This window comes from Bombina bombina, chromosome 6, assembly GCF_027579735.1.
Source record: "Bombina bombina isolate aBomBom1 chromosome 6, aBomBom1.pri, whole genome shotgun sequence".
In the NCBI taxonomy this organism is placed as follows: Eukaryota; Metazoa; Chordata; class Amphibia; order Anura; family Bombinatoridae; genus Bombina; species Bombina bombina.
The window spans coordinates 189,309,723-189,332,081 of record NC_069504.1 but is presented as its reverse complement, the minus strand read 5'-3'; positions in this window follow the sequence as shown (position 1 = coordinate 189,332,081).

Below are 22,359 nucleotides of genomic sequence, written 5' to 3'. Positions count from 1 at the left end.
AGCAGGCTCTCCCTGTTGATTCCTAATGGGAAATCGTGCACGAGCACGTACGACCAGCTCACCGCTGACTTAAGCAGCGCTGGTATTGGAGTGCGGTAATGAGCAAAATTTTGCTCAACGCTCACTTCTTGTCTTTTAACGATGGGTTTCTGAAAACTCGTAATACCAGCGCTGTAGGTAAGTGAGCGGTGAGACAAAACTGCTCGTTAGCACCGCTCAGCCTCTAACGCAAAACTCGTAATCTGGGCCTTTAGTTCTTGAATTGGAATTGAATTGGAAATTAATAAAACTCTCTAAAATATACTGGAACATATACATCAATTACAATAAATTAAAGTTTGTATGTGTTTTTCAATGTTATGTCATGTTAGAAAATGTTAATAGTTATTTAAGAAAGAACACATGATGCAACTGATACTAATATTTATAATAATGTTAAAGTATCTTAATTTTTATCTGCTCATTTTTTGGTTTTATATTTTCTTTTTTTATTATGTTATTTATTTGTTTAAACTTTGTTATTTAACGGTATTATGTAAAATCAATATTTGCCTATTCAAGTTAGTTGCAATTCCCACAGTATTTTCCTATTGTTATTTTAGTAACATCATACACTTTCTTTGCCAATTTTAACAATTTAACAACAAATTCAAAACATTTGCCAAATGCTGAAATTGTAATAAACAGAAAATGCTTCATTTTTCATGCAAAGAATATAATATTGCTCTTGCAATGTAGAGACATAGCTGTCAGTTTCATGGTGGACTAAAACATCTGTTCCTCTTTGTTCCGCTAATTGATTCAGGTCTTCGGTTTAGCAACTGAAACTTGGACATTAGCCAAGTCTAGAGTTGGGAATTGTTCTTTATTGTGTTTACTCATGCTCAATATGACAATTTTAGAAATATACACATTTTAACTCACTGTATTTTTGTTTTTAACTGCAAATCCTAAATTCTAAAAACAAATTGAAAATGTTTGTGTTCTTAGTATTAATTTACAAATGTATACTTTCTTAATATATATATATATATATATATATATATATATATATATATATATATATATATATATATATATATATATATATATATATATAAAATTTATTTTTTTACAGCATTTTGTAGGATGTGCACTTTCACAAACCATAACGCAGACAACAACCAGGGTGCTAGTAAAGTCACAAATAGGAAATGTACAGACCACACTCGCTATAGATTAGCCAAAATTCCATTCTTCTTTATTATGGTGACATTTTGGGACAATCTCACCTTCTTCAGACCAACCTAAACAAGTAAACAAACAGTGTATTTAAACCATAAACTAAGCCCCCCCCCCCGTGCAAATTAAGCCCAAATTTGTTACTAAGGTAACCAATAAAAATATAAACACCTAAATACCAATCTGTACAAAATACAAAAGATGCTCTCCTAATCAACACAAAATGCTCTAAAAATTAGAATTACTATATATATGAAACCGAATTTGCCTTAAACTAATACAAGGACTAGTGTCTAAATATACAAACTTATCCCATTTACTCAGCCCATTAAAGTATAAATATATTCTGAAGATGGTGACATTGTCCCCAAAACATCACCATAATAAAAAGCATGGAATTTTGGCAAAACTCCAGCTAGTGCAGTATGTATATATTATATGTATCTATCTATCTATAATCTATCTATCTATAATCAATCTATATATCTATCTATCTATCTACATATATATTATCATAGCTATCTATACTATAATCACGTTTCTAACATGTCCATCGCCAGTTGCGCACGCATCCTCAAAGGAATGATGGCTGCGCAAGGAAGCCAAAAGAATCCACCTGGATGCAGCGAAGCAGGGTGATGAAAGAATCCATCACCACCCTGTTATTTTCGGAAACCACCTGGATGCAGTGTAGGCAAACAAAGCCTTAAAAAAAAACAACAAAAAAACGCAACCGCAAGAAAAAAAAAACAAAAACATGTAACCGCCCACAAGAAATAAAAAAATAAAATATCCGCCTGCACGAAGTATAACAAAAAAAAAACTAACCTCTTGCACCAAGTATTAACAAACACCGAAACCGCCAACATCACAAAATAATAAAGTAATTAACCCCTTATCCACAAATAACATAATTAAAATATTAACCCCCCACATCACAATAAACCTAATTAACCTATTAACCCATAAACCTCCAACCCCCCACATCACAATAAACCTAATTAACCTATTAACCCCTAAACCGAGAAACCCCCACATCGCAATAAATCTAATTAACCTATTAACTCCTAAACCGCCAACCCCCCACATAGCAGTAAACCTAATTAACCTATTAACTCCTAAACTGCCAACCTACCACAACGCAAATAACTAATTTAATTACAAAGCCCCCTAACCTAACACCCCCTAAATTAACACCAATACTAAGTTACACTTAAATAAAACCTAACATTAAATTACAAAAGGAATTATCTAAAATTACAAAAAATAAAAAACTCTAATATTACAGAAAAAATAAACAAAATTATCAAAAAATTAAACCTAATCCCTATGAAAATAAAAAGCCCCACCAAAATAAAAACACCCTGCTAATATAAACTAAACTACCAATAGCCCTTAAAAGGGCCTTTTATAGGGCATTGTCCTATGTTAAACAGCCCTTTAACATTTAAAAAATACTAAGTCCCCCCTAACAGTAAAAAACCCTACCCATCAAACCCCCCAAAATAAAAAAAACTAATACTAAAAAAACCTAAACTACACATTGCCCCTAAAGGGGCATTTGTATGGGATCTTTTACAGCCCATTAAATCCATAATCCAAAAAATAAAAAAAATAAAAAAAATCCTAAAACTAAGCCCCAAATAGGTACTCATCGTTCCTGAAGTCTGGCGGAGAAGGTCTTCTTCCAGATGGATCCACCATCTTCTATCTTCATCCGGAGTGAAGGCCGAGCAGAGCGGAAGTGAGGAGCTGGCTTCCCGATGCACGGATCTTCAGCAGCAGTCCTCAGCAGCGGTTCTCAGGGGCAGTCCTCAGAGCTAATCTTCGGCTGCGGCAGTCATCAGCAGCGTGGAGGCTCCTCTTCATGCGATTGTCCATTGCACACTGAAGATTGAATGCAAGGTACCCCAAATTTATAGGGTACCTTGCCTCCCTATTGGCTGAGATTTTGAAATCAGCCAATAGAATGAGAGCTACTGAAATCTTATTGGCTGATTTGAACAGCCAATAGGATTTCAGTAGTTCTAATCCTATTGGCTGATTTTAAAATTTTAGCCAATAGGAATGCAAGTTACCCCAAATTGAATGCGGTACCTTGCATTAAATTTTCAGTGTACACTGGAGATCAGATGAAGAGGTGCCTCCATGCCACTGAGGATCGCCGCCGCTGAAGACTGCCGCTGAGAACTGCCGATCCGGATTTGCTCATCAAGGAAGAGTGTTCCACGCCGCCTTCGCTCTGGATAAAGATAGAAGATGATGGAGCCTCCTGGAAGAAGACCTCCACTGCCGGACTTCAGGAATGGTGAGTACCTATTTGGGGCTTAGTGTTAGGATTTTTTTTTTTATTTGTAAGATTAGGGATTTAATGGGCTGTAAAAGAGCTGATTGCCCTTTTAAGGGCAGCAAACAAGCTGAATGCCCTTTTAAGGGCAATGCCCATACAAATGTCCCTTTAGGGGCAACGGATAGCTTAGATTTTTTGAGTGTTAGGTTTTTTATTTTGGGGGGGTTGGTTGGGTGGGGTTTTTTACTGTTAGGGGGTAAATGGCATTTTTTTTAAGTAAAATTGCTGTTTTTTTCTGTAATTTTACTTTTTTATTTTTTGTAACTTTAGCTTGGGGGTTTGTATTTTTTAAACATAGACTGCCCTCTGAGCAGGCTTATAGCCTAGTATTAGGATAAATTTCATAGAAACAGAAATGTGCATCCCTGATGCAGTTCTGTGAGCTAGATGATTGAACATTAAATTAACTTTCTCATTTGACAGTGAGTCCCTGTAAAGATAATAGATAGTTACATTTGTTGTTCTTGGGATTCACATGTGCAGAGGATGGTTTGAGAGCAGAAATCAGGGACAAACTAAGGTCAGGAACTGGGAAAACTGAGATAGCAGTCAGTAACTAGACAGCAGCACACAACAGTACACCTGAATAATAGTCAGGAACAAAGCTTAAATGGACAGTAAAGTCAAAATGAAACTTTCACGATTCAGATATAGCATGCCATTTAAATAACTTTCCAATTTACATCTATTATCAAATTTGATTTGTTCTCTTGTTATTCTTTGTTGAAGTCTAAACCTAGGTAGGCTGATTGGAACTTAGGAGTGTGCAGGTGTCTATAGCAGTGTATTGCAGCAGTGTTTGTAAAACATTGCTATAAACTGCTGCCAAAACACATGCCACTCCTGAGCTAACCTAGGATTACTCTATAACAAAGGACATAAAGAGAATGAAATATCTTTCTAATGACATGGTGAGTCCACGGATCATCATTAATTACTGTTGGGAATATCCCTCCTGGCCAGCAAAAGTAGGCAAAGAGCACCACAGCAAAGCTGTTAAGTATCACTTCCCTTCCCACAAACTCAAGTCATTCTCTTTGCCTCTCGTGCAAGGAGGTGGTGAAGTGTTTGGTGTCTGAAGAAAAAGGATTTATTTCACTTCAATCAAGATTTTGTTATTTTGAAAGTCAGAGTAGGATTGCTCTGATCTTTCCTCTCAAGATTGGGTCTAGCCGTACTCCACGTTAGTCTCTTCAGTAGAGCAGTGGTGGCTTTTAAGCAGTTAGGAACTTGTAAAGTGTGCTTTGCTGCATTTTCCTAACAGATTGCTGCCCTGGTAAAGAAAGCCTGAGTAGGTTTACTCTGTCTTTCTTTTTTCCACAGGTTTATGTGAGGAGTGGCATCCTCCCAAACTTTGTGAGGTCGTCTGACTGCCAGACGACTGGAATGCAGGTAAGTGCCCTTTTTTTGTCTTCTGGGGCTAGGAGGTGGGCACTGAAAGGGTTAAGGATCCTCTGCAGTTAAGGGACAATATATCCTTGGTTAGGATGTTAAAGGCAGTGGCAGGCACTTTATGGCTGTGACTTTGGAGACTTAGGAGTTAATTCCCTTCACAGCATGGAAGGGTTAACTCTCTATTTGGGGACTTAGAGTTCCAGGGTTAACTTTCCATTAGGGGGCTCAGCATTCCAGGGTTTATCCTTAATTTCCTGTGAAATTATTACAGCCGTGACAGATTCTTTTGAGAACATATTAGGAGAGCACAACATTTATGTGGCTTTCTTTATACGGGGCTGAGTGTTTAATTAGAGAAGCGCAGTGCTGCAGGGTTATTTTAATTGGAGAAAAACTTTATGTTTTTTTTGTGGTGAGACTTTTCATAGCCTTCGGTGGCATGAAGTCAATCCTTGCACTGCCATTTTTCTTGTCTAACCCCACCACCTTCTATACATTTTGGAAGGGCACATTTTTAGGCCTGTTCAACAACTTGTGAATATTGTGAAGAAACTGAGCTTAGTAGCTAGTTTTGAGATGCACCACGTTAATTTCTGAGATACGCCACGTTAATTTCTGAAAGGCGTGCTTCTTCTCTTTGCCGGCTTGGGTTTCCGCCCCCTTCTTTAACCTGAGGTGGAGAAGCGCCATTTTAGGCATAAGCTGATCATGCGATCACGCCTCTTTTAACTCTCCGGCTTGATCTGCTAGTTTCTGTTACTAGTAATCCACTATATGTTGAGAGACATTAGGTATAAGAGTTGCTGTCTATGGACATTGCACACGATTAAATAACGTTCATTTTAATCCTTCTGTGTGTTGTACTTGTTGCTCTAGAAGGGTTTATATGTTATGTTTATTGTAAAATTTTCCTGATGAAATGTTAATTAATTTCCTTATGTGTACTGTACATTTGCCCTGGAAGGATTACACATAATGTTTGTTGCCACTGTAGTTTAGTGGTAATCTGAATTAGATGTTTTTTTGCTAATGCAGCTAAAGATACATGTAGTGACTTGAGAATATGTTGGAACAGGGGCTTGTTCCTATGTATTCATGTTTTTGTTCTCCTTTGGGCATCAAAAGAATTTCTTTAACTTTTTTGATGTTAGGTTTAAAGTTAAATGTTCAATTGAACCATTATGTCTCCCAGGATGATGCTGTTTATGCAATACCACAGATTTCTCCTTTATTGTCCCATGCCTCAATGGCATCACATGCAGTGCCCTGCGGTTCTTATAATTCTCCTGGTGGAGGATAGTTGCTGGCAGATTTTACAGCACAGATATCCTCAGCGGTATCTGCAGCTGTTTCTGTTTTTCTTTCCTTTTGGGGAAATGCACGAGGACATTTACTGATTCTGATAGTAAGGTTCTGCTCCACATTCTGCTCCACAGGCTGTTCCCTCCCTTAAGTCTGACGAGGAGGACTCGCCGGTAGTTTTAGAGGGTGAAATCTCAGGTTTAGACAGTATAATTCCTTCATCTGATGCTGAGGTCATCTGCTTCAGATGTATGCTTGCACACCTCGTGAACTTTATAGGAGGTTATAGCTATTTGTACGACATTGATATTCCTGTTGTTGTCAACCTTTGGAAGTTCTTGTGAACTTGATCATTTCTATGATGTTATTTCCTTTGAGGAAAGGGTTTCTAAAGTGCTATTGGCACAGGTGTAGGAGAAGCTAGGGATACCTTTCTCCCTGTCTCCCGACCTTAATAGGATTTTCCTGTTGCTGACTCCATTAAAATGCACGGTACCCTAAGTAGAGGATCCCTATGGAGGGCAGCTGCTCTTTTACAGATCCTTGAATAAAAGCTGGAGGTTTATTGTTCTTTTAGAACAATGCCTTGTCTTATTAGACTTACTGTACTAGCTGCCGGGCATAGCAGCTTTCAGCTGAGAAGCCTTCTTGTGGCTTAGTAATACAGTCTAGGCTTTATAGTTCTGCAGTGGCAGATTACATTGTTATGTTTCCTCCAATTCCACAATTCTGGTGTTTCCTTTTTAAGGATGAGTCCTTGTTTGGACCTGGTCTGACGGAATTATCCTCTGACGTGCGAGTGATAGGAGTTTTTCTATCACTTGTCTAGAGGGTAAGGCTAAAGGAAAGTTTCCCCTCTTTCCTTTTTTGTCAGGAGTCATGTCTTTTAGACCAGTCTCTTTTTTTTCCCAGAGGCCGATTCTCTTCTAGAGTATCTAAATTCCAGGTAGAATGAGAAACTTTCCTTGAACAGGGTTCAGGACGTTCTTCTCTGGGAGTGAGAGTTCCAGCCCTTGTCTGGGAACAGGATCTGGGTATTTTCCTCAAGTTTTTCTGGTGCTGACCCTCAAAGTAATATCCATTCTCTTTTAGTGAGAAAGACTTTTAGGTCCAGGGGTAGTAAAAGACTGATTTCTGGACTATAAATGGTTCAGGTGTCATTCTTCCTTCAAACTGTCTCTTTTTTAAGAGATTTTGTCCAATCTTCTTTCCCATGGATTGTAATTGAATCTGGAGAAGTGTTCCCCTGTTACATCTTCATGGATTGACTTTATAGTCTCTGTATTTAGAAGAAGTTTTCTAACAGAGGTCAGATATTAAGTATTTGTTCCTTTTTCTCTGTCTGCAGTCTAAGGTCCAGCATACAACAAGCTTTGCCATTTACAACCATGGCTTTTCCCTTTACAGCTAGTAGATTGGGAGTTTGGATCTACCTGAAGCTATATTTCCTTCACTTTTAAGTGATTAGAAATAGGAGGGAATTGGTCTTATGGTCTCCATGGACATCATTCCTTTTGTTATTTCCATAATATGGAGAACTTTCGGCTCTATCTCAAAGGATAGATATAAATCAGTCGACAAGAGTCTCTCTACTTTGGTACTTTTTCAGGCATATCTATTTCAGAGCGTGTGCTTCTGGAGATATTCCTGGGTGATGTGTCCACGGATGCCAACCTGCTGGTCTGGTATGTGGTCTGGGTCTTATTAAGATTAAGGACTCGGGAGCTGCTCTTCTTTTTAACATCTGGAGTAGAGAGCGATTTTCAATTCTCTGGCTTCAAACATGAAGCTTTTGCTTGGCCTCTTGGCCATCAGGAATGGTTTATATCAACCAACAGGGAGGAACTAGGGGTTCCTTAGCCATATAGAATGTGACTTGGATTCTTCAGTGGGTGGAAGCTCACTATTGATGCCTGTTGTCCTCTTTCCTGGAATGCACAATTGGGAATCAGACTTCTGAACAGTCAGATATTTCTTCCCGGGGAGTGGTTTCTCCATCCAGAGGTGTTCTCTGGGTAAACCCTCAAATGGACGGTCCGGAGCTGGCTTCTGTGGCCGTTTTGGCAGAACGGCAAGTTTCAAAGGTACGATCATGGTCAAGTGATCCACGGATCGCCCTGATGGATGTTCTGGTGTTTTTTTCTTGGATTTCAGTCTGGCATAGCTGTTTTCCTTCGTTTGCTTTCCCTCCACGAATCATTGCTCATATTCTTCAGGAGAGAGCGGCAGGGATTCTAATAGCCTTTGCGTGTCTTCACAGGATCTGGTATGCAGACCTTTTGGTAATGTGGTCTCTACACTTTGGTGACTTTACCTGAGGAAGGACCTTCTGAGTCAGGGTCCCTTTATTCATCTTCATCTAGTTTCTCTGATGCTGCCTACTTGAAGATTGAACGCCTGTTTTTGTTTTAGCGTGGTGTTCAGAGTCGGGGCCATGACTCAGGTTTGCTTGCCTGTTTCTAGAAGGATTGTCATAGATTATGGCATATTTTTCTTTATTGGTGTGAATCCAAGGGCTTCTCTTGGAGTGCAGTCAGGATCCAAATTTTGTCCTGTCTCTAAGAGGTCAGGAATCAGTCAGTACCCTGAGGGGTCAGATTCTGCATGGTCTATTTTTATTCTTCTGTGTCTCGTGGTCGTGCCAGCTGGGCAATCTCTTTTCAGGCCTGGTGAGAATCAGGCCTGTCCTTAAAGTAGGTTGCTCCCTCTGGGAGCCTTAACCTTGTTCTAAACCTTGTTCTTTAGGTTTTGCGGTACATTCCATAGATATTAAGTGTTATCTCAGAAGGCTATATATTCTGCTTGAAAAGTCTTGGGACTTTTGGCTTGGCAGTGTGTTTCACCTTATTTTATCTTCCTTGCAGATAAGGTGGTTCTTCGTACTAAGTTAGGTTTTATTCCTAAATTGTTTCGGATGGAAATATTAGGTAGGAATTTGTTGTTCCTTTTCTATGTCCCAATCCTTCTTAACATAAGGAAAGTTGGTGGCACAATTTGGGGGTTGTGCGTATTCTTTTTCTCTTCTACAGGCGACTAAGGATTTTCACCAGTTTTCTATTAGTTGTTTCTCTGGGACAACTACTTCTCTTTCCCTTCGGTTGGAAGTATCAGTCATTGGGTTATGAGACTGCTGGACAGCTGCTTCATGAGAGAATAATGGCTCACTCCACAAGGGCTGTTTCTTCTTCCTGGGCCTTCAAAAATTGAAGCCTCTGTGGAACAGCTAATCAAAGTTGCAACTTTGTCTTCTCTGCATACTTTTTCTAAATTTTATTTTTTGGTCTTGGAAGAGGTTTCTTTTGGGAGAAAGGTTGTTCAAGCAGTAGTGTCTTTCATTTAGGTGTCCTGTCTTGTCCCTCCCTTATCATCTGTGTCCTCTAGCTTGGGTATTGAGTCCCAACCATGATTAATAATGATTTGTGGACTCACCGTGTCATTAGAAAGAAAACAAAATTTATGCTTACCTGATAAATTTCTTTCTTTCTTGACACAGTGAGTCCACGGCCCTCCCTGTATTTCTCAGACAGTTTTTTATTATATAATACTCAGGCACCTCTGCACCTTGTGTTGCTTCCTTTCTCTCCTTTTCCTTTGGTCGAATGACTGGGGTTTGTGGGAGGGGAAGTGATACTTAACAGCTTTGCTGTGGTGCTCTTTGCCTCCTCCTGCTGGCCAGGAGTGATATTCCCAACAGTAATTAATAAAGATCCATGGACTCACCGTGTCAAGAAATAAATACATTTATTAGGTAAGCATAAATTTTGTTTTTACGCTCTATCCAATCAATTTAGGACAAGATTATGAGTGGAGTGCTAACAGTTACGCAATAGAGCAAAAAGGGGTTTATTGTGGATGTTTGCACACATCAGGTTTTTTGTTCATATTACAAGTTGAAAGTAAACGTTATAGCTGGAGCTCAATTGAAGTTAACACTCATTGGGATAGAACAACCTCAGAGCTCTGGTTAAATGTTTCGTGAAACAAAAAAGTTGCACACAACACATAAAAAATACATTACAAAGTACAGTAAAACTCAAAATAATGTCATCTAATAAAAATATTTTTTTTAAAAAATATTGTGCAAAAAAGTTATAAGGACTCAAAGATAAGTGGTCTCCGGTGTTAGAAAAAAAAAGTCAGAAAAGGGGCTTGAATTTTGAGATACATACATATACATGTTGAAATATATATATATATATATATATATATATATATATATATATATATATATATACTGTATGTATGTATGTGTATGTGTGTACATATGTATTTATGTATTTATATGTGTATATATGTATTTACAGACATATATACACATATAAACACATACATACATATGTTTACACATATAGGCATATATATAAGTGCATTGGAGCCCTTTGAAAATATGTAAAAACATATTTATACAATATTCATATTTAATAAAGTGTAATAATCTGTATTTACTGTAAATATGTGACATTATAACGTTCTGCACATAGCAGAATATGTTATATGTATTTTTAAATAGATATTCCTATATATATATATATATATATATATATATATATATATATAGATATATATATAGATATATAGATATATATGTATATATCTATATCTAATCATGTACTGTATATATATATTTATATATATATATATATATATATATATATACCTGTATATATATGCACAGTATAAATAAATATTTGTGCAAAAAACACACACACACACACATATATATATATATATATATATATGTATTTATGAATAAATAAAACATATTCTTCTATGTGAAGAACATTAGAATGTGAAATTTTAATATATCATTTCAGGTTAGTGCACATTAACGCAGTTGCGATATTGGCTTTTTGCATGCGAGATGTTAGCGTGCATCTGAAAACTTTTTACTTTCAACTTGTAATGCACACAGTATCCAATGAATGCAAAAAGCCAAAGTTAAGCACAGTTAGCATGCAAGCATGAGCGATAAATAGTGTTCCACTCGTAATCTAGCCCTATGGCAGCAATGTTTGTATCTATGTATAATATTGCTATAAACAATGTTGCAAACACTGCTGCCAGGGGCTAGAGACACATGCACGGACGTGAGCTCACCTAAGATTACTCTTTAACAAAGGATATCAAGAGAACTAAGCAAAATTGAAGTCAATTGGAAAGTGGATTAAAATTTCATGCACTATCCAATCAATTGAAGTTTAATTTTTACTTTCATGTCTCTTTAATTCACTAATGGTTTGATGTACTTCTAAAAATTCAATGTAGCATAATTATTTAGCAGCGAAAAAGTACAGTGTAGTAGGTTCCCACTTTACAGTGTTCCACTTTACAGCATTTCACTTATAAAGTGGCTTTCCATTACGTCTTATATCTATGTCTCTTATTGTAGATGCTTGTCTCATTCGTACAGTATTTTTGTCAACATATTTTAAAACAAGCAATGTTTACTGTATATTTAATTTTACTTTTGTATTTTTGTAGGCATATATCTTTTGCTAACATATTATATGACAGTATTAACATGTTATTAGCTTTTATATCCATTTACAAGTGAAAAAAGGCTATAGGGGCCGATTTATCAAATGTTGGGTGGACAAGATTCACTATAGCGAATGAGTACCATTAAATTAGGTAATAATAACTATTACTATTCAGCTGCCGATTTGGTTAATTTCCGAGAGCGAGCACTGAAAAAGCGCTTTGAGTCCCACTGGGAGAAAGGCGCTATATAAATACTATGTCCGCCCATTCGCTAAATGCATTCGCTAAATGCAGACAACGAACATTGCACAAGCATTTCTGGTGAAATGCTTGTGCAATGCCGCCCCCTGCACATTCTCAGCCAATAGGCCGCTAGCAGGGGGTGTCAATCATCCCGATCATATCGGATCAGGGTGATTGCAGTCTGCCACCTAAAACGTGGTGGACGAGTTAAGGAGCAGCCGGAAACCTCCAGTGGAGAAAGCAAATTTGGTAATTTAACTAACTAACTAGAAATACTAAATCTAAAAAAAACAACATTAAACACAAGATTTTGTATTTATTTTAGAAGAATTCAATCATAATTAATAAGTTGTTAATTATGTTAAGTCTACCTATTATTAAAGCTCCATAAATATTTAATGTTTTATGTAACTATTAAGAAACAAGTGAATTATATTAGAAAATTGAATTGAACAAAATATTCTGCCTGGATTGATTATAATCTATCAGAGATTATCAGTATGAGCAGATGACAGGTCATATTTTTTTTTTGAGTTATGGAAAACCAAGGTGAATCTATTTTTGATATGCAAGACAGTAATATTCTCGCCTACTGCACTGAAAAAAAATAATAATTTGCCACTGCCTGAATTTGGCAGAATGTGTCCTAAAAAAAGAGCAAGAAATATGAGTTTGATGATCCTCATTAATCCTGAAACCTGACATGTACGTACCTGCCAATTTAATCTCACAGTGGCAGAGCACTAATTGAGCACTATTTTTTCATCCATAGGTTTTCTCTTAAGGACATAAGAAGTTGTCAGTCTGAGTGCTTAAATCTCTTTATTACTGTATCTTTTTAAAGCATTTATTCTAAACAATGTTGAGATTTTTTTTTTTTTTTAACAATTTTGGTTAACCTTAGACTTTCAAAATGAATTTTAACTGACTTGAACTGCATTAACAAGCTACATAAAACTATTCAATATAACACTAATTTATTAATCATAATCACTTTGTGTTGTTGTAGCGTGATAAGCTCTTAAACGTTTGCACGACAACTCAGTGAATTGTTATGTCTTTAACAGTATTGAGAACATAGACAAAACATTTTGCTAGATATAAAAATACATATAGTTTGTAAGCATAAGTTATCATTCTATATACATAAGAAATAAAAATCTATAAAAAAAAATATCATTTGTGTGGGAAAAGATTAATAAAGCGTATATTACAATCGGCTAAAAGATTGGGCTAGATATATAAATGCTTGCGTGGTTGCCAAGAGGTCTTGTAAATGCGAGATCATGTCCGAAATTCGTTATGCAGCGTTTCCCCTATGTTTTCTACAGATTCGGAAGTAGGTGTACATGAAATCTTGTACATGGAATAAGAACATATTGCTAATTGTTCAGAACAATCAAAACTGTAACAACTTTGGAAACATTCTTGAAACACGATAAATATTACTGTTTTTAATCGTAAAATATATGCATGTTTGTTATAGAAAATTAGCCACACAGTATTTCTGAAATCTCACAGACATGAAAAAGGGACTTATTGTGCACATTCTGGATGTTTTGGGGGCTTGGTCTGGATTTTTCATGTACGCTATAATTGCAAACATGCAAAATTTATATTTAGATTTAAATTAAACTAAATTAAACTACTAATTAACCTATTCTAACTATTATAATGAAATTACATTAAACTATATTAAATTAATAATTAACCTACCCTAACTATTATAATAAAATTACATTAAACTATATTAAATGAATGATTAATCCAACCTAACTTTTAAACTAAAATGACATTAAACTATATTAAAATAAAACTTAATCTAACCTAACTTTTATACTAAAATTACATAAAACTACAAATTAAATTAAATATATTATATATTTAAACACCTAACCCTACTCAAATAATTTAAATCTACACTAAAAAATTAAAGTTACAAAAAACTAACTAAGTTACAAAAAATAACAAACACTAAGTTACACAAAAAAATTAAACACTGTTACAAAAAATAAAAAAGAAATTATCAAAGCTTTGTTTTTTTTGTCAACAGATCAGTGACGACTTATTTCAATCATTTAGTAAAACCTTATTAATTTATGATGATGCAGAGCTTTCTCTTGTTTATTTTCATGATATAATGATTGGTAAGTCACATTCTGTGGGAAATAAATGCTACAAAAAATGATTGCAGGTTAAAGTCCTTCACACTTACCATGTTATTGCTATCATGTAGTGTAACTTTCCACCACAGTCAGCATCTATGTTATTTACTGTATTATTTTTTCGTTTCTTCTGTGCTGAATAGCATCTTGAGAAAGCCCTGTATAGGGAGAAACGTGTTGATGTGAAGTTGCAACCTACAGACGTTGTACACCTGTTTTTGTAGTTTGAGCTACATTTCCTACACCACTGTATTGGAGCTGTGGCTAGGGTTGCCACCTCAGCCATGGTTTCCTGGACACTTATGACTTACACATGCTGCAGGGTGTGCAGGAAGGAACATGTATTGTGTTTCTGGACAGCACTATTCATATTCCTCCCTGCACACCCTGCAGCATGTGTAACTTATAAGTGTTCTGTATTTTAAGGGACGGGTGGCAACCTTAGCTGTGGCGCTTGTGAGACCTGGTTGGAAAGATTTGAATGACTATCTAACAAGCCAGCACGACCTATCATTATATTGGAACTCACTCGTGCACAGAGAATGACTGACTCATTGTACAGCTAGGTCACTGACCTAATCTGCAGTGGAATAACTGTGAATCAAGTTTGCTATTTGCACTTTTCCACACACTATCTCCAACAAGTACCCTGCATGCTGTTAGGCACTGATGAGAGGATACTTTACTGTGTGGAGTACGGCAGCTACACTTTCAAGTGGATCACAATAAGACCAATCAGATTGCTCCTTTGAGACAGCGCCCATAAAGGTGACGTCATCCGGCTATGGCTGTAAGTTTTTCACGGAGGCTTCTGAGCCACACACTGCCCGAGGGTAAGCCGGTTACTAGAACTGAAAGGAGTGATTTTACTACTTATCCGGATTTGCTATGTGCACTATCTGAAGTTTATGACATTGTAAGACTGTTATTATTCCAATTAATGTGGTGGCAACCTTTTCCCCTTATTTTATACGGAGACGTCCGTTTTAGCCTATGTTAGTTTTTAGTCGATGTTAATGCCAATTTTCAGCTGACTTTATTGATTGTTTTTACTGTTTATATTGTTCCTTATGCACTTTTATTAAATCCTGGCAAAGCCACTATTACTATCATTCCGATTGTACTCTTTGATATCTATATAGATTAAACACGTATCCACATAATTAATTCTAGTTTGGCTCACTTGTATGTTTCACCACTGTTTATTGTTTAGTAGTTTTATCCACCTTTAGCTACAGCGCTCCTGCTCTTTTATGTATTTATGGAATGGAAGTGCACCTGCATTTGGTGTTTAATGTCCCTTTACAACTGCTTCTCTGCTCCTGTCAATCAGGCTGTTTGGGACATAGCCTAATTCATTCTACTGCTGGAACTTTCCTGCCTAATTAATTATCCCTAAGTACTCAAAGGTCCCTCTTCTCAAACTGTGTAGTCACTGCTTTCAATTCCTGATTCCTTGCTTCCCTCTGATGCCTCTGTAAACCTTGTGCTTGTAGCAAAGGATCACTTTGTTCCATATTCAAAACCTTCCTGCTTTACAGATAATAATGTTAAAGATGTGTTTCCTGGAGAAGCCAGTGCTGAGATTCAAACACAAGTAATATGAATGTATGCTGTCCCTCGGAAAACTTCTCAGTCAGAATCCTGTGTCACAATCCTTTTTCATCTGCCTGAAAATAGGATATTTAAGTAAAATCCACCTTCTTCAAGTTCTTCTTTTACCACATCCTAGAAAAGGTTTTCATTGGCAGCAACCTGGAACCAGCCTAAGCATTCTGCTATTTCTGCTCCTATTTGGGCATTTAAGAACCTGGCCTCCAAGTGGGCGATCCTGACCCTAAATCATGTGCTGATGTCTCTTAATCTGCTCCCTTAGTGGGTATTCCTGATCCTGAACCCTGTAAGGATATTTTTTAACTTTGCCCCCAATTGGGCATTCTGGACCTTGAATCATGTGCTGATGTCTCTGAACCTGAATCCATAGTGAGCATTTCTGATTCTGACAAATCTGAACCTGAAAGGTGGGCATTCCTGTTTTTGGCCCTGGTGTAGGTATTCCTTTGTTTAGCCCTGAGATGGGCATAAATATACCTGACCCTGAAGATAGCCCTACCTTCTGCCCAGAGCAAATATGGTTCTTGGCTAAAAAGTGGGTTCTGTGAATCCTCCACATGTGGACCCTGAATAAAGCCTTCCCCTCTACTCTAAAGTGAGTATGCTTCTTGGCTCCAAAGTGGTCCCTTTTAATTTTCTTCTAGTTGTCCCTGGCCCTTGTGTGGGCACTCCTGGATCTGATTTCCAAGAGGACCCTCCTGTACCTGAAACCAGTAAGGACACACTTGGATATGAACAGTAAATGGCAAAACCTTGACTCGTCTTGTATTGTACACCCCTGTCTCTGAAGAAAGCCTAGCTGTCTGCCTAGGAGTGGGTTTGGCTCCTTCTTTTGGAGTATATTTGGTCCTCAGCCAAGAGGTATATCTAGAGGGCACTCAAAACTCTGATCTAGAAGGGGATCATCTTTTTTGTAGTCCAGAATGGCGCATCTCTGTGACAGTTCGCAGCAATCCTCCTAGGATCTGCAGCAAAGATCCTGAGTAATCCTTATGCGGCTAGTGTCCATTTAGATTTACAGCGTAACCAAGTGAAGGGAAACCAGCAGGGAGAGATCAGTAGTCTGTGTCACTACTACAGGATAGTGTGATGAGAAAGTGCATGCAAAACACAGCTGATAGGAATTACACGATCCTCTCTGAAAGTGAGCTGAAGTCGTCCAAGACTTGATACAAATGTTGCAGCAAGTTGCAAAATTAGAATCCTTTACAGGAACTGGAGAATATTGCAAATAAGCAAAAACAGTAAAAAAGGAGGATGAGGCCTAGGAACTCCTGACTGAGCATCAATGTAAGTACCTTATATACGCTTGAAGGAGGTACTTGAAGAGGCACTTAAAGCAATATACATAAAAATGTTAAGAACTGCAGAATATTCCTGACAATCCCTACTTCTTTGAATTTGAACAAAGCCTGGTCATCTGCCTAAGATAGGGCATGACCTTTTCCTTTGGGTGTGAACATGGTCGTCTGCCATGAAGTGCATTCAACTATCGGCTCTGAAGATGATCCCTTTGTTGGAAGTAAGTCACACTCATATTGGGGCCCATTTATCAAGCTCCGGATGGAGCTTGAGGGTCCGTGTTTCCGACGAGCCTGCAGGCTCGCCAGAAATACCAGTTATGAAGCAGTGGTCTAAAGACCACTGCTCCATAACCTGTCCGCCTGCTCTGAGCAGGCAGACAGACATCACTGCAATTCAACCCGAGCGAGAACAATCAGGTTGATTGACACCACCCTCCTCACAAGAGCTTCTGGTGCAATGCTGAATACAGAGAGCGTATTGCTTTTCGCATTCAGCAAGGTCTGCCGGACCTGATCCGCACTGTCAGATCAGGTCCGACAGACCTTTGTTAAATAGGGGCCATTGTCTCGTAATCACTACAAGTTTCCAAAGGAAAATTACTTTATGTTTTACTGCTATAATTTTCAAGCTCTTTTACTTTCTTAAAACCATGGCCTTGGCATTGTCCTCTTGCTTTTCCAAGATATCTCCCATTCTCCTTTCTTGACTGTATGATTGGATTCTCTACCTCCATAAAGCTACCATGGGCTCACTATTTTGTTGTTTCTCTCTCTCTCTTTCTCTCCCTCCCTCCCCCCCTTTAGTTGGATACTGTTGGGCAGCCTGAGGTCACCCTTAAATGGGGGGAGGGCACTGTCATGCCTGCCTGCATGCTGTTGCTATCATTTTAAGACTGCTTCTCTGCTCCTGTCAATCAGCTTGTTTGGGGCGTAGTCTTCATTCCTTCTACTGCTGGAGCTTTCCTGCCTAATTTTTTATCCTCCTCCTGTCTCCTGCATCCTCTATTTAGGAAATCCTAAGACCGAGGTTCAATGCACCAGCTTTGATGTTGTTTCTGAAAGCAGATCACTCTGTGTCTGTTCCAGAATGCCTTTTTTTGTGATTTCAAATTTACTGTCCTGTCTGATGACCTATGCCTGGTACCTACTAACCACATGTACTCAGATATATTCTGATTTGTTTCCTGGACACAACTATTTTTGTATACTCTAAACTCGTCAACAAATTTTAATTACAAGTCTGTATTGCTGTGCTCATTCAGTCAACAACTACATCTGTGTTATACTCTAAACTCTGCAACAAAGCTCAATTACAAGTCTGTATTGCTGTTCTCAGTCAGTCATCTGTTACAACTGTATTATACAAAAGTCAGTGAAATGTGTGATCCTGTGGACTGATAGTCTTAGAGGAAACTGAGAAACCTCCCCCAAAAATAATTCCTCCCTGAGAAACCTCCCAAACAAATAATTATGCGAGTATACTGTCCTCAGTACAACAACTGGAAACGACTGTAGTGTATATAGTCAATACACTTACGTGGTAGGGAGGAGAAGTCCTAGTGCCGGTCTTAAGGGAGCTGCCTTGCACAAAGCCGGTAACAGCTGTGCAGTGATGTTCCGATCTTGGCAGTGTACTCCCCACTTTCAACACGTTTCCTTCTCACACGCTGGCTTCACTTGATGACTTGCTCCAAGGGGTAGTGTCTAACAGGAAACTTTGCTCCAATCAATGATCCCTCACTCGAAGGGCAGTGTGGACGTAGCCACTCACCAAGGGGGCGATACGTGCTGCACTGGAGGATCCATCTTGTAATGCAATCAGGAATGAAGATAGGAACACTTTATCGTTAACCTTAAATTCACAAATTTGGATGCGTTCACAACAGCACAACAAATGGGACTTGCTGTAAACTTTTCATGGAAGCTGGAGAGATAGTGGGTCACTGAATTACCCGCTGATGCATTTCGGCTTATGCCGTAATCGTAGCTAGGGTATCACCTGAAGATTACACCTTTTTAAACTTAAAACTGCCTTCCTATTGGCTAAAAACAATACATGTGACAGTGACCTCACTAACTCAAAATCAGCCAATAGGATTTAAGTAGCTCTCATCCTATTGGCTATTTTGAACACCCAATAGGATTTCAGAAGCTCTCATCCTATTGGCTGATTTGAATTTTTTAATTGGTAGTATTTTTTTATTTTATTAGAATAGTTATGTTAGGTTAATTTATAGTTTAATGTTAGGTTTATTTTTATTTCACAGGTACGTTTTTATTTATTAAAATATAGTTATATTGTAATTTTAATTTAAAGTTAAAGGGGTGTTAGGTTTAGGGGTTAATAGATTAATTTAGTGTTTTGCAATGTGGGGGGCTGGCGGATTAGGGGTTAATAGGTTTATTTAGTGGCGGTGATGTGGGAGGCCGGTGGTTTAGGGGTTAATAACTTAAATATAGTGGCAGCGATGTGGGAGGCCGGAGGTTTAGGGGTTAATAACTTTATTATAGTAGCGGCAATGTCGGGGAGCAGCGGAATAGGGGTTAATAACTTTTAGTAGTGTCAGCACTTTTGGGAGCGGCAGATTAGGAGTTAATAACTTTATTTAGGTGTCTGTGATGTCGGGGTGGTGGATTAGGGGTGTTTAGACAGTGTTTATGTTGGGGTGTTTAAACTGAACATTTTTTTGCCCATAGACATCAATGGGGTTGCGTTACGGAGATTTTTCATTCCGCACTTTAGGTGTTAGTTTTTTTTCTAACATTCTCTCCCCATTGATGTCTATGGGGGAAAGCATGCACAAGCTTAATGCCACCATATCGCACGCACAAGGAGGCTTTTCAGTAACTCGTAATGGCAGCGCTATGGAGAATGAAATAACGCAACTTTTTTGACATTAGTTTTGCAGCCTGTTTAGCGCAAAACTCATAATCTAGGTGAGTGTGTGCAGGTGAGGAGATAAATCGCATACGTGGACCTGCAGTTAAAAACTGCTTTTTGTGCAAAGACTTCCCCTGTTACTGAGCTTCTGAAATGGTCCCCCATCTCTATATGCTCACAGACTGTACACTGTTGGAAACTGCATCTATATACCCCTTTGCAGTGCAACCAAGAGCTTTGCAGGCTCAAACTGGTTTTAATTTCGTGGGGGCTATTATGTTACCAACAATCCTTCTTCTCTTGAAAGCAAACCTGCATCCTCTAGTGACTGTGTCCAACAACCTATCATCTGCTTTCAGGAGGGGAAGATGTCTCCATACAATATTGCAGATCTTTTGGTATTGCCTACTATATTGGGTAATGAATGTTACTCCATTGAAAACAATACTTTTCCCTCCTACGTCCTTATCCTTAAGGAGGTCTGATCTGTCAATGTTAGCTACCTCCCCTTTAATTCTGTTAATGTTGTTCTTTCCATAACCTCTGTTAAGAAATCTGTTTGTTAACCCCTTTGCATGTTTCTCATAGCCGTCATCACTAGTGCAATTTCTCTTCAGCCTAGTGAATTTTCCATTTAACACTGAGATTAAGACCCTCTTAGGGTGACAGCTAAGGACATGCAGAAGGGTATTACCTGTAATAGGTTTTCTGTATATCTCAACTTCCACCCTGCCTGAAAGAGTAACATCTAGATAGTTGATCTCCACATTATCATATTCATGGGTAAACTGAAGACCCACTTCATTCTCATTCAGTTCATCCACAAAAAGAGTCTCTTCCTTTCTGCCCCCCTCCCACACTATGAGGAGGTCATCTATATAGCGAAGATGATAGATGATCTTTAAATTCTGCTGTTTTTTTACCCCATAGACGTGGAACAGCTCCCACCAACCCATTTACAGGTTGGCATATGAGGGGGCAAACATGGCCCCCATGGCCATCCCACGTCTCTGGAGATAAAAAATGTCTTCAAATATGAATGAAAAGAAATTGTGGGCCAACAAAAATGTAGTTACTTTTAGAACAAAAAGTCTAAAGTCCCTATTGTATTCTGGGATTCTTCTTAGAAAGAAGTCTAAGGCTTCAATCCCCTTCTCATGTGGTATTGATAAATAAAGTGCTCTAACATCAATTGTGAGCCAGCCATAGGTCTCTTTCCAAGTGAGCAATTCCATTTCACCAAGCAATTGCTTAGTTTCTCTCAAAACACTGGTGAGACTCTTAAACAGTAGCTGGAGAATACAGTCCAGCCACTGGGAAAGTGGCTCAGAAAATGAACCTATCCCAATAATGATGGACCTTCCGCATTCTCCAGTGTCTGGTGAACCTTAGGAAGATGATTAAAGATGGGAACTTGTAAATTCTCCATGTAAAAGAATTTGCTAGTATCCTCATCTAAAATACCCATATTTCTGCCTTCATCTAACAAGTGTTTAAGTTCCCTTTGGAACCTGTAAGTGGGATTGATCTGTAGGACTGTGTACTGTTGGGGGTCATTGAGTTAGGTTAACTTTTTGTTGACCCACAATTTCTTTTCATTTAAAGAATTTTTTTTATCTCCAGAGACGTGGGACGGCCATAGGGGCCAAGTTTGCCCCCTCATATGCCAACCTGTATATGTGTTGGTGGGATCTGTCCCACATCTATGGGGGGTAAAAAATCAACAAAAGTCAAAGATCATCTATTATTGTCGCTATATAGATAACCTCCTCATAGTGTGGGAGGGGGTCACTCTTTGTGGATGAACTGAATGAGAATAAAGTGGGTTTTCAGTTTACCCATGAATATTATAATCTGGAGATTAACTATCTAGATGTTACTCTTTCAGTCAGGGAGACAGGCAGGGTGGAAGTTGAGATATACAGAAAACCTATTACAGGTAATACTCTTCTGCATGTCCATAGCTGTCACCCTAAGAGGGTCTTTAACTTGGTGTTAAAAGGACAATTCACTAGGCTGAAGAGAAATTGTACCAGTGATGACGGCTATAAGAGACATGCAAAGGGGTTAACAGACAGATTTCTTAACAGAGGTTATGGAAAGAACAACATTAACATAATTAAAGGGGAGGTGGCTAACATTGACAGATCAGACCTCCTTAAGGGTAAGTACGTAGGAGGGAAAGGTTTTGTTTTCAATGGAGTAACATTCATTACCCAATATAGTAGGCAATACCATCATACCATCAGATCTGTAAAATTGTACAGAGACATCTTGCTCTCCTAAAAGCAGATATAGGTTGGTGGACACAGTCACTAGAAGATGCAGGTCTGCTTTCAAGAGAGGAAGGACTGTTGGTAACATGATAGCCCCCACAAAATTAAAACCAGTTGGAGCCTGCAA